The 12,629-nt window shown below is 38.8% G+C and overlaps 1 pseudogene across 1 annotated transcript; it reads left to right on the top strand.

Moving 5' to 3' along the window:
* Positions 1 to 10,457: 10,457 nt before the first annotated feature.
* Positions 10,458 to 12,629, top strand: LOC145159588 (auxin-induced protein PCNT115-like; annotated as a pseudogene). Its single transcript, XR_013737803.1, has 4 exons — positions 10,458 to 10,849; positions 10,937 to 11,421; positions 11,510 to 11,612; positions 12,089 to 12,629. The product of XR_013737803.1 is annotated as an auxin-induced protein PCNT115-like (transcript).

The following is a 12,629-nucleotide window of genomic DNA, read 5'->3' as shown; positions in this document are numbered from 1 at the left end:
GCCGCACTTATAGCAACCGGCACTACCTGCTTTGCACGCCCCATCGTGCAATCTCCCACACTTGCCACACCGACTGTGGCTCTGTTGTCCTCTAGATCTATGATCTGATACCTTGGGCTTTTTGCCTAAACTCCCTGTGCCAGATGCCACCTCTGGCTTCCTCTTCTTCTCCATCTCCAAATCTATCTCTCTCTCATGAGCCCTCACATCATATCATCCAGCGTTTTACAGCTGGACCGGCTCACAAACTGGCGGATATCACTCCGCAACATCTCATGATAACGGGCCTTCTTCATTTCCTCATCAGCTGCGTACTGAGGAACGAGAAGAGCCCTCTCCCTGAACTTAGCGGTAATCTCCGCCACTGTCTCTGTAGTCTGGGTGAGATCCTGAAACTCCCTGGCTAACTGCTGCACCTCAATAACCGGTGCAAACTCGGCTCTGAACCTGGTAGTAAAATCAGCCCAAGTCATCGCATCAAGCGCTGCGTCATCCCCGATGACATGCCCGATCTCCTCCCACCAATCTCGTGCCCTGTCCTTTAGAAGACAGGATGCTAGTCTGACCTTGTCCCCCTCAGGACATCTGCTGCTGCGGAACGCATTGGCGACATCTGCCAACCACCTGGTACTCGCAATGGGATCCCGCGCCCCATGGTAGTCTGGAGCTCCACAAGCCCGGAACTCCCTGAAGGTGAGTGTGCGCGACCCCATCATGGCCGCCACCTCCGCACGGAAGGTGCTCAACCTCTCGTCCATCAGCTCTAAAATACCCTCCTTGATCGAACCGAAGATCACAGGAGTCTGCTCAAATATGGTGCGAGTAACCTCTGAAGAGAGGAACTCCCTGGTCTGCTCATCTAGTTGCTCGGCCCCCGAGCCTGATCCTGATCCCTCGCCGGCTCCTGAACTGCCGACTGCTGGCCTAGGGCGTAAAACCACCATTCTGAAAACACATCATGACAAACGTCAGAAACACTGATATATCTCGAGGGATCGCTACTACCACAAGTTTCCTGGTCTCATCTCAGCCTTCCTCGATTCAAGTATGGATCCTCTGCTTTCAGTAGTACGGGCCCATACTACCTTCCACATCTATCCGTACTTTCCTCAAGTACTGCCTCGAATCCACCAAGTCACTTCTACTACTACTGATCTCTGCTACTCTCATCCTAGGCTTGCCCTAGGTAAATCTCTGACTCCACCCAATCCAGTCCTCAATTGCTGAAGGCCTCCTTGTAATGCTAATTAGCCATCACCTGAATACCATCACATGTGACGAGGCTCAGATAATCCTTCGAGTAAAAGACTCGTCCCTACAACGGTTAGACTCAAACAAGAGCTGCGCAATAGGGCCAAATCCAGCACTCTGAGATTATTCAACCCTGATCACATGTGACGTGACGTATTCACCTAATGGCTAACTCCCATCACTCCGAGTCCTACAAGGCACGAAGCAAGCAGCATTCGGACACAGGAAATTACTCAAGCAAATCTATCCTCATAACGAGAAACTGTACTAGCATACAATGCTAAGCTCATACTATCAGGCATAACCTAAACAGGCTATCCTACTGCTGTCTACTCAATACTAGCATGCAATTCTCAATAAGCAGAAACACATATAACAGGCACATAAGGCATCCTCCTAGATCCTTAGTCCTATTCTAGCATGATGTTCTACTGGAACTGGAAATGATAATTATAACATAAACTTGTATGGGTAATTTGGGAGTACTTACTTGAGCTCGGCTGATCGCATGCACCACACCCTTTTTCCTTTTCTCACAACTCTTTTCTTTTTAAGTTTCTTTTCCAAAAATTCTTTCGAAAACATTTTTTTCTTTGAAAATCTTTTACCATTTCCTTAGTTTGAGTCCAGTCATACCCGAAAGTGTGACTGAATCCCTCAAACCAAGGCTCTGATACCAACTTGAAACATCCCAAAAACACAACCCAGAAATTTTTGTTTGAAAACTTTACTAAACTATAATATCAAATATTAAAAGATAAATCCATAGATCATGCGTCTCAAAATGTCATAATAAGTTTATCAAATCAACTGATGTCAAAGCATATCAAAATATCCGAATAAAACTCCCAGGACAAACTGAAGCTGTGGTGTGTGTCATGCCATCATCCCGAGCTCTTCCCCTTACTAGCGGAAGTACCTGAAACCAAAAACTGAAACTGTAAGCACAAAGCTTAGTGAGCTCCCCCAAACTACACATAACATACAATAACATATAAAGCAACTACTGTGCCTTGCCCACTGCATCGGACCGAAGTCCGGAAACTACATCGGACCGAAGTCCAGGACTAACCAGGGCCTTGCCCTCTGCATCGGACCGAAGTCCGGAAACTGCATCGGACCGAAGTCCGGAACTAACCAGGGCCTTGACCTCTGCATCGGACCGAAGTCCGGAAACTGCATCGGACCGAAGTCCGGAACTAACCAGGGTCTTGCCCTCTGCATCGGACCGAAGTCCGAAACTGACTGAACATAGCATAGCATAATCATAACTACTAGCATAAACACAGATACTTCATACTGCATCGGACCGAAGCCCGGAACAAATAACACAAAGACATGCTTGAATCACAAAGACATGAAGCACACTGAACTACTGCATCGGACCGAAGTCCGGAACTACTGCTAACTTAAACGGGCCGGCATTGTGGCCGTAGACCCGTTCCTACTGGAAGGAAAACTCACCTCGTAACGCTGGCTGCTGAGGTGCTAAATCTGAGACTGTCTGACTGCTGCTCCGGAACTCCCCGGCTACAAATCCCATAAACACTAAATCAAATACTGATAACTAATCTCAATGTAAAATGACTATTTTACCCCTGGTCAAAGTCAACTTCCTGGTCAAAGTCAACTTCCTGGTTGACTCTACTCGCCGAGTCCTACTATGAACTCGTCGAGTTCCCGGACTCACACTTCTCTAACTTGCGACTCGACTCGCCGAGTTGGGACGTGGACTCGCCGAGTCCCTCTACTTCCAGATCCTTGTTCTAACTCACTGAGTCCTCTTCCACTCGCTGATTCAACTCACAATTCCAAAATCGGAGAAATCGGGAGGATTTGCGCTCCGACTCGTCGAGTCCAAGAACAACTCGTCGAGTCCTATGCATGTCCTCACTAAACAGTTGATTCTAATCGATTTCAGTGCATCCAATTCATAGATCTGAGCTTCTAGGGCCGATATAACACGTAACGTTGCCAACTTTACGTGCATGCATAGAGGTATGAAGCTAAAACACCAAAATAAGCTAGAAATGGGAACCTAGGGTTTGGAACAAGACCTTGCTTTGCATAAAGGTAGCTACTTTGAGCTCCTGGGGCTCAATGATGTCCAGATCTATAGCTCACTACCCTAAGGGAGCTCCAATCTCGAATTTGGACCTTGAAATGTCCCAAAAGTGGCAAAACAAGCATATACGAAGATCTACTAGGAAAATGAACAAGGTAGAGGCTTTATTACCATATGAAGTAGCAAACGGAAGCTAGCTTCTGGATCTCCTTCTTCTCCTTTGCACCTTCTCTCTTTCCTTCACTTCTACCCTTCCAAGAATACACCAAAACACTCAAAATCAAGAAGGAATCACTCAAGCTCACCAATGGAGGCTAGGGTTTTGAGGGGGAACGCTTTAAGGGTGCTGGAGGCTGGGATGGGGGCTATAAGGACGTTTAAATAGGGTACAAACCCTAAGGATTAGGGTTTCCTCCAGACTGACCTACTCGTCGAGTCCAGGCGCGGACTCGCCGAGTAGATCACTTAAAACCCGCGTCCAACCTGGCATCTACTTGACGAGTTGGGGCTACTACTCGCCGAGTAGCTCTTTATAAAAGACATTTAATAAATTAAATACGTACCAGGAATGGGGCGTTACAAAAAAACCATAATTTAGTCCTAACAATCTTCCCCTTGGTTTATTTCTTTCTTTTCTTTTCAGTCTTCCTTGATCCTTTTTAATCTTTGATTTCTTCACAACTTCAAGATGAGCATATGAATGTCTGCATGAATGACTTTATCTTGAACAGTTGGACTTCTTTTAAAGATATGACTTTGAACGCACATTGGGTGTAGAGGCTTCTTGTAAAGGTTCTTGAAAATCAACACTTTCAACTTTGAAATACTTCAGAGAAAATAACAGAGAGACCGATTCTTCTGGATCACTTCAGCAAGTTCATAGATAGCAGCAAATTGATTGAGGAGGCTTCAATGCCGTCTGTCACATAACTTCAAGTACATCTTCACCTTGCTTCTGGGGTTGAAAGGTTGAATGTTGAAAAATAATCTTCACTTCTTGTTCCTTCGAATGAGTATTCTTTGACGATCACCGTTGCGCCTTGAAAAGTAATCATGACTAAAAAGTCCCTGTAGATCACAGAATCATAAAGACCCTTCCCACCACAATTGTTCAAGGACCTAGCCTTGGCTCAGAAGGACACTACTCGCAATATATATGTGAACACGGAGGAACGCAGTGCGATTTGTTGAGTATCGGAGAACTACTCGTGGCTAGTTTTGATGTTAGCCCCTGTATATCCTAGATCAAAGATCTCAATATAGTTTTCAAGTTAAAAAGTTAAATTGGCCCTTGGCGAGACGTTCAACGATATCTGTTTCCCTGTTGGGTGAATCACCCTGGTGCCATGACAGTTCTTAGGTAAAGAAAGCTGACAAGACCAATTTGACAATTTGTACAGGTCCAGGCTTTCAATTCCCTAAATATGACAGTTCTTATAAAGAAACTGCCTAACTGACATTTTACAGTATCACACCAGGTATGAACCATTATCTGTCAATTTCATGGGTGAAAATATCTAGAACATTAAAGTGTTCACCGTCAATTCAAAAATAGATGGGTTTCGGATTTTGGGTTTCACTTAGAATCATGGTGACAATGACTTCTAAGATCATGAACACAAAATTTTTGGTAACCGTCAGCCGAGTTGTTTTATACTCGAACCTCAAGGGGTACCGGTACGTGGAAGTGATTTAATGGAGAAAATTTAGATATGGGTGAAGAATGGTTGGGTGTTTCACATTAGTCATGGTGAAAATGACTTCTGGTCATTAACATTTGATGCGAAGACTCCTATTAAGACTGGTATATGTCTCAATATGAAAGAGTCTATCACTCACATTTGAATCCTCCGTTAATTCCTTTCCAAGTTTCTTCTCCTTGCTCAGAAAATTTCGATAGAGTCTCCTTGAGTCTCTTCTTCTTAAGAATTCACATTTTAAGACAAAAGAAATTTTGAGATAAAAACAAAAGTAAAAATAAACTTAGCACACAATACAAATAACTAAGAAATAAATATAACTAAGAAATAAAAATAAAATGAAAAATAAAATATTTTTGGATTTTTAAATTTTATGATTTTTTTATTTTTTTTTTAAATTCTCCCCCTAAATTTGTGCATATAAGACAATGTGAACAAATTTAAGAAAATCAGAAATAAAATGCAAATTTAACAAAATAAGAACTTTTAGAATCAAAGTTGTCAGACAATTTAACTTGCCCTTTATCACTAAATCTCATATCACTTCCCAAAAATACTTACGAAAAAAAACATATTTTTGTATTTTTGTATTTTTTTTTAACTTTTTTTACTTTTTTAATTTTTTTAACTTTTAATTTTTTTAATTTTTTTTTTTGGAATTTTTGATTTTATTCTTTGATTTCTCCCCCTAAATTTGTGCATGGGGAAGAAATAGAATAAATGCGCAATTTTTAACAAAAAAAAATAAAAATTTATATTTGAAACGAATCATTTGAATAAAATTCAGGAGTATTGAAAGAATTCAAACCGTAAGTCAGCAATTGAAGATGCATCCAGATGACTTGAGAACAGCACGCAGATGCAACAACATGTTCAACCTCAGCTATATTTCAACTCCGGAACGAGGTTAAGATATTCAACACGCCTATAAACACGATCCCCATTTGTGATCCTTTCTTTCTTCCTTTACGCGAAGGATACATACTCTCAATTAAGATTCTGAATGTTGTACATATGAGAGATGTCTCCTATCATGTGCATGGAACAACCACTATCGACAAACCGAAGTCTGATTATATTCCTCTATAGCTGCTCTGACACAGAGTGCGGAATTAGTTGGTCTTTGGAACCCAGTCCATTTTGAAGCTGGGTTGACCATTATCATCTACAAAAGGTACTCTCTCCCATGACATATCCTGTTTATCACACACATAAGATGAAGAAATGTTAGAATCATTAGATGATTTGGGAGTGTGAACCTTTGGTACCCATCTGTATTAGGGTTTAACCCATTTCTTGTTTGATCGGATGGATGCCTTATCACTCGCTTTAGAACTTGAAACCGAACGCCGAGATGACTTTGAATTAACTGATCTTCGTTTAACTGAACCATCTCTGGAATTTGGCTTCTTGTCCGACATTCCCTTCTTGACCTTCAGAGTTTGATTCTTGCCCTTCTTAGCATTCCAGTCACCATTGTTTGAATGTGATCTCGAAGGGTTTCTTTTGGAGGATCTCCCTCTTGGCGCGTTCTGCCAACCTTGTGCATAGTAGGGAACATATGCACGATATGGGCAATTTCTGGCAATGTGACCGGGAGTCCCACAGTTAAAGCAAGTCTGTCTTTTCATATAGATGAGATTGTGACTTGGTCCTTGTCCAAAAGAATTTTGTTTCAAGGGACTTCCACAAGCACATGCACAAGAACATTTAACAGACTTTTGTGGCTTGGGTTTTTCCACAGTGGGAGTATCATCATCATAAGCTTTTGAAACACTTTCAGCAGACTCGGAATTGATTTTGTTCTGCTTACTCTCATCTTACACTACTTCTTTATCTGCACATGAAGTAGAAGAATTAGAATTTCTCACCTCAACACAAGTTTTTGAATCATTTTCAGCAGAATAAGAGTTATTTGTGTTCTGCTCATGCCCATCTTGCACAGTGACCTGCTCTGCACATGAGGTAGAAACATTAGTGTCATTCACCTCAATATTCTCAGTTGGGCCAGATTGTTCAGTCTTAACTGAAGCTAATACAGGGGTTTGGCCATACTGAGCAGGTATCTCTACCTCATTGGTTTCAAGGGGTGGGGTATAGTTGTCATTGAAGGGAGGTGGAACACTGTGATACCCTAGACCCTTATTCTGATTATCTTTAAATCTTAATTGTTTTTCTATCATGGACACAACTACCTCACTTGACACGTCAAATTTCTTAAAGTTAAATTCAGCATCTTTATATTTAGCTTTTAATGCATCAAGTTCGGCAGTTAATTCAGTAATTTTTTACTTTAGCATAAAGATAATGTTCACATTTTGTGCTGTATTCTTCTTGAAGTTTTCTAAAGTCTTTGGTTTTGGCCTCTAATTGATTTTTAAGGGTTTTTGGGCCTTTCTGAGAGTGTATCCTTCATACCTAAGGTCCTCATTATCTCTACGTAATATATCAATTTGATCACGAAGAAATTTAATTATATCACTACATGCTTGAGAACAGGAAGTTTCATTGACCTCTTTTGTGATTGATGAACTCATTATTCACCAAAAAGAATAATTTACCAAAAATAGAAATGATTGTGAAACCAAGAAAAATGCACTTTGATTTAAAAAAACTCGAAAGTCAAGCTTGAAAGTCAAACTTGAAAAGTCAACCTTGAAAGTCAAACTTAAAAGGTCAAACTTGAAAGTCAAACTTAAAAGTCAAACTTGAAAGTCAAACTTGAAAGTCAAATATGAAAAGTCAAATCTGAAGGTCAAACGTGAAAACTTGAAAGTTAAACGAGAAAGTCAAAATTAAAGGTCAAAGGTCAAACTTTAAAGTCAAAAGTCAACTCTAAAAGTCAAAGGTGAAAATCAAAGATCTTTGTCCAAAAAGAATAACCTTGACCGAAAACAAAAATTTCTAAACCGAAAACGAAAATTTCTAGACCAAAACCGAGAATATTTGACAAAAAATGAGAGTATTTGACCAAATACGGGTCTTTTTGATCAAATATGAGGCCTAAGGACCAAAAACGAAATTATTGGATCAAAAATATGGCAATTTGACCAAAAATAAGCCAAAATAGTCAAATTCCGAAATTGTAGCCGAGGATGCGAGGCTGAATTCTCGGACCGAGAAAAGGAACCGAGAAGCTGAGGATCCGAACCGAGAACACGATGAAATCCGAGAACGATGCGAGAACTTCGGACCGAGAATGCTTTTCTCCGAGAACTTCACCCGTGAACCTCGCTTCACACCGTGAACCCTCGCCTCCGTCCGAAATCGTTGCTGAGCTCCGGAAACGCTGCTGGGCGAGAACCTTCGAAGCCGTGTCCGAGATTTCCGAGGAATCTTGACCGAGACCGAGGATCTCGCTGAGATTTCGCAAATTTTTGCCAAAATTCACCCAAAACTTGCCAAAAACACGAAAATTTTAATTTTTAAAATCAAACTCGATCAAAACTTCAAAAATATGAAGAACACGAAGAACAATGGTAAAAAATTCTAAAAAATATAAATCAAAAACACCAAGAAACTACAAGAAAAACCGTTTGCAATAACACGATTAATATCGATCCAAGCTCTAATACCACCTGTAAGTCCCGAATTCTCCTACAAATCAATCGGATTCACTTTGATGGTGCGGAATCCCAATCAAAGTGTATAATGCAAGACAAAGATGAATAAGAACAAGATAATTAATCTTCAATGCACACTATTATCAATCAATAGTCGGGTACATAAGATGTTGATTACACACTGTTCTCTCTTGGCTCTCTCTAAACTCACGTCCAATGCATATGACAGCCCCTAGAACGTCCCTTACTCCCTTCTAACTGATTTTCAAGCCTAAATAACACTATATATACCTAGGCCTAATAACCCAGCCCAAGCCCAAAACCTAAACAAAACAATATAAAGCCTAACCAAAATCACATGTGATTTTGGTCCAAACAACACCAAAACATGGTGTTTTCGGTTCTAGACCGAGAACTCTAATAGCTTATGAAAAGCAAAGTATAAACCACAATTTATGACCTAACAATTTCCCCCTTGGTTTATAACTTTCTTTTCACTTACAATAAACCATAATTTAGTCCTAATAGATAGATGTTCTGATTTCCACAGATATGGATCTAAAACCGCGATTTTCGATGGGAATTCAATTTGGTTAACGTATTTATAGTTTGAGGTTAGATTTGTTTCAATTTTTAGACTCATACACTGTAAAAGATTTAAGGAAGATTGATGATGGTAAGCTTTTGCTTCTTGGAAGAGAGAGAGAGAGAGAGAGAGAGAGAGAGAGAGAGAGAGAGAGAGAGAGAGAGAGAGAGAGAGAGAGAGAGAGAGAGAGAGAGAGAGAGAGAGAGTGAGTATGAGGGCCCTTTTTTATAGTTTTAGTTATTAAATTATTAAAACAAATATTAAAAATGTAAAAATCAAAATAAAAGGGTATAATATTCATTTTAGTTTTCGGATGGACCAAAACCACGTCAAAATTAGGCCAAAATGACCATAAAACCAAAAAAATGGGGATTTAGACTAAACCTCAGAAAAAAAATACATACCACATAGACTATTTTTACAGTTTTATCATTAATCAATTAATTTGTTCTTCACAAATTGCATAAACTTTGTCTTATAATCTAACAAACAACAAATAAAAACTAAAATTGAAAAATTCACAAATTACTACTTCGTTATTTTCAAGATTGAAAATTTACAAAATTTGAAACTCACGTTAAAGTAAGTTACTAATAAACTATAACATCATAACATTAGAAATTTAGAGTTTACAATATTAAAAAAATAATTAAATTTTAAGTTAAAAAATTTACTTATAAGGCTGGAGAGAATTATCGTATTCGTAGCACGTTGCCACGTAAGATTTTTTTAGTGCTAGTAAACAAAAAGAAGGAAGTGGTGTTCACGACAAAAGATACCACATAGACATGCCTTCATAAAAAGACATGACACCATTGAGCCTAAGAAGACAAAGAAGAGTATAAGACTATATTTGATGTGTGGAATATCTTTTTGTCTTTAGTGGCTGCTTGGAGTTGTGTTGTGGTGCGCAAGGAAGAACAAAAGATACCTAAAGACATGTATGGATCTTTATATCTATGTGTTCGTTTTTTTGAGTCTACTATAATCATTGATGATGTGTTTAGGGTTGTTGATGGTTAAGATTACTCCCGTTAAAATGTAAATAATTATTATTTATTTATTTATTTTTGCTTTTGCTCTTGATGTCACTAAGAACCAAGAAATTGCAAATGGCGTTTATTTTTAGCCAGCTTTGCCTTCACACTACAAAGTGTCAAATTGCAAATTATATTATGTTGTCAAATTCATAAACATATATTATTTTAGTCATTTTTTATGATATGGTATTTTTTTTTAATATCCCTAACATAAAAAATAACGACAACACGATTTAAAATGACCATTTGCAGCCAATTGCTTGTCTCAACAACCAGCCCCTCCCTGTTGACTCTACCAGTCACCGTCGTCACCTAAAACCCTTCTTGCTACGTACGTCCAGCCATGGATGTTACCATGCTTCTATTTAATCCAGCTTCCACCCAAGAACAATCAGCAATCTAATTATTGTTTGATCCGATCAGAGACAATGAAGGGAGGAGTGAGAAGGATTAAGCTCGGATCACAAGGTATGGAGGTATCAGCTCTCGGATTAGGATGCATGGGAATGTCTGCTGGTTATGGACCTCCCAAACCCGAAGAAGACATGATCAAGCTCATCCACCACGCCGTCAACTCCGGCGTCACTCATCTCGATACTTCCGATTTCTACGGCCCTTACACCAACGAAATCCTCATCGGCAAGGTCGTTCATTCAATCATTCATTTTCCTTTTGATTCTCGTTGTTGATTAAACCAGACGTTGATTTTCTCGATTTCGTTTCTGATTCAGGCGTTGAAGGGATTGGAAAGAGGAAGTGTTGAATTAGCAACGAAATTCGGGATCAAATCGTTGGTTGGAGAAGGCGAAATCTGTGGTGATCCGGAGTATGTTAGGGCTTGTTGTGAGGATAGTTTGAAACGCCTTGATGTTGATTACATCGATCTGTATTATATCCATCGCGTTGACCCTCGTGTTCCAATCGAGATCACGGTTAGCATTTCCAGACACTTTTTTTTTCTCTTGATCTTGATAAATTTGCTTAAATTCGCATCAGATTTTTGCTCAACGAGGAACAATGAGGATTAATTTGTTTGGTTGTAGATGGGAGAACTGAAGAAACTAGTTGAAGAGGGTAAAATCAGATATATTGGTCTATCAGAGGCTTCACCTTCAACGATTAGAAGAGCACATGCTGTTCATCCGATTACTGCTATACAGTTAGAGTGGTCGCTGTGGACTAGAGTCCCTGAAGAAGAAGTCATTCCAACTTGCAGGTACGCCATTACCAATCTGTAACAATGGCGTTTGGCCTAATTGGCATCTAACTGAATTCGAATTCCATTTTTGATCTCTGATTTTCAGAGAATTAGGTATTGGGATTGTTCCATTTGGTCCTCTTGGAAGTGGATTCTTGGCTTCTGGTCCAAAGTTAGTTGAGGGCTTGACAGATTCAGACTTTAGGAAGGTTTGTGTTCTCAAGTCTCGATATAGTAAAAAAATATATATATATATGAAGAGATATTTTCAAATTAAAGATTTAAACTTATTAAATATTTTTTTTTGGTATAATATAAGTATTTGTAAGATTAATAAATAAGTTCGAATAGCTTTAAACTAAAAAAAAATACCAATGTACGTTTATATATTTGTTATAACATCATTTTGCAAAGCGATTTCTATTGCTATAAATATAATTGAACATATTTTTAAGATACAGTGTTTTAATTAAAATTTTGAAATTACAATGTTATAATACGGTAAACTTTCCGAACTACATTGCTTTAACAAAAAAAAATAAAAATAAAGATACTATGTTGTAATGAAAATAAATAAATAAAAGTACAATGCTATAATAAACAATTAAATAGAAACAAAATAATATTTCTTGCATTTAGCTCCTTTCAAATATCTTTATGAATTGTTCTATTGTATTTCTTTTAGTATTTGCCACGATTACAAGGGGAGAACTTCGAACATAACAAGATCACGTTCGAACGAATTCATGAAATTGCCCTAAAGAAAGGGTGCACCCCATCCCAGTTGGCATTGGCGTGGGTCCTACACCAAAGGTTTGATGTGGGTCCCATCCCCGGGACCACAAAGATTGAGAACTTGAACCAAAACATTGAATCTTTATCTGTAAATCTCTCACCACAAGACATAGTTGAGCTTGAATCTATTGCTTCTATTGATGCTTTTAAGGGTAGTAGATTACCTCCGACAATTTTGGCTCATTCAAATGTTGAAACTCCTCCATTATGATCATATGGAGAACTAGTCAGTCATCCATTCGATATGAGATGGTTGATCTAATCATTTATCATATCACATGACTGATAGATGACTAATACTAGGATCAATCATCTCTGATATGATAGTTTATTGTATCTTGGGTGTATTTCTAAAAGTGCAAATGAGTTGCACTTTGTCAAATTATTCAAATTTGGGTTTATTTTAGTGAAAAATTAACTTATCAGTGCAA

This window comes from Lactuca virosa, chromosome 2 (genome assembly GCF_052849685.1).
Source record: "Lactuca virosa cultivar CGN04683 chromosome 2, Lactuca_virosa_CGN04683_v6, whole genome shotgun sequence".
NCBI classification, from domain to species: domain Eukaryota; kingdom Viridiplantae; phylum Streptophyta; class Magnoliopsida; order Asterales; family Asteraceae; genus Lactuca; species Lactuca virosa.
This window is presented reverse-complemented; position numbering and strand designations above follow the sequence as displayed.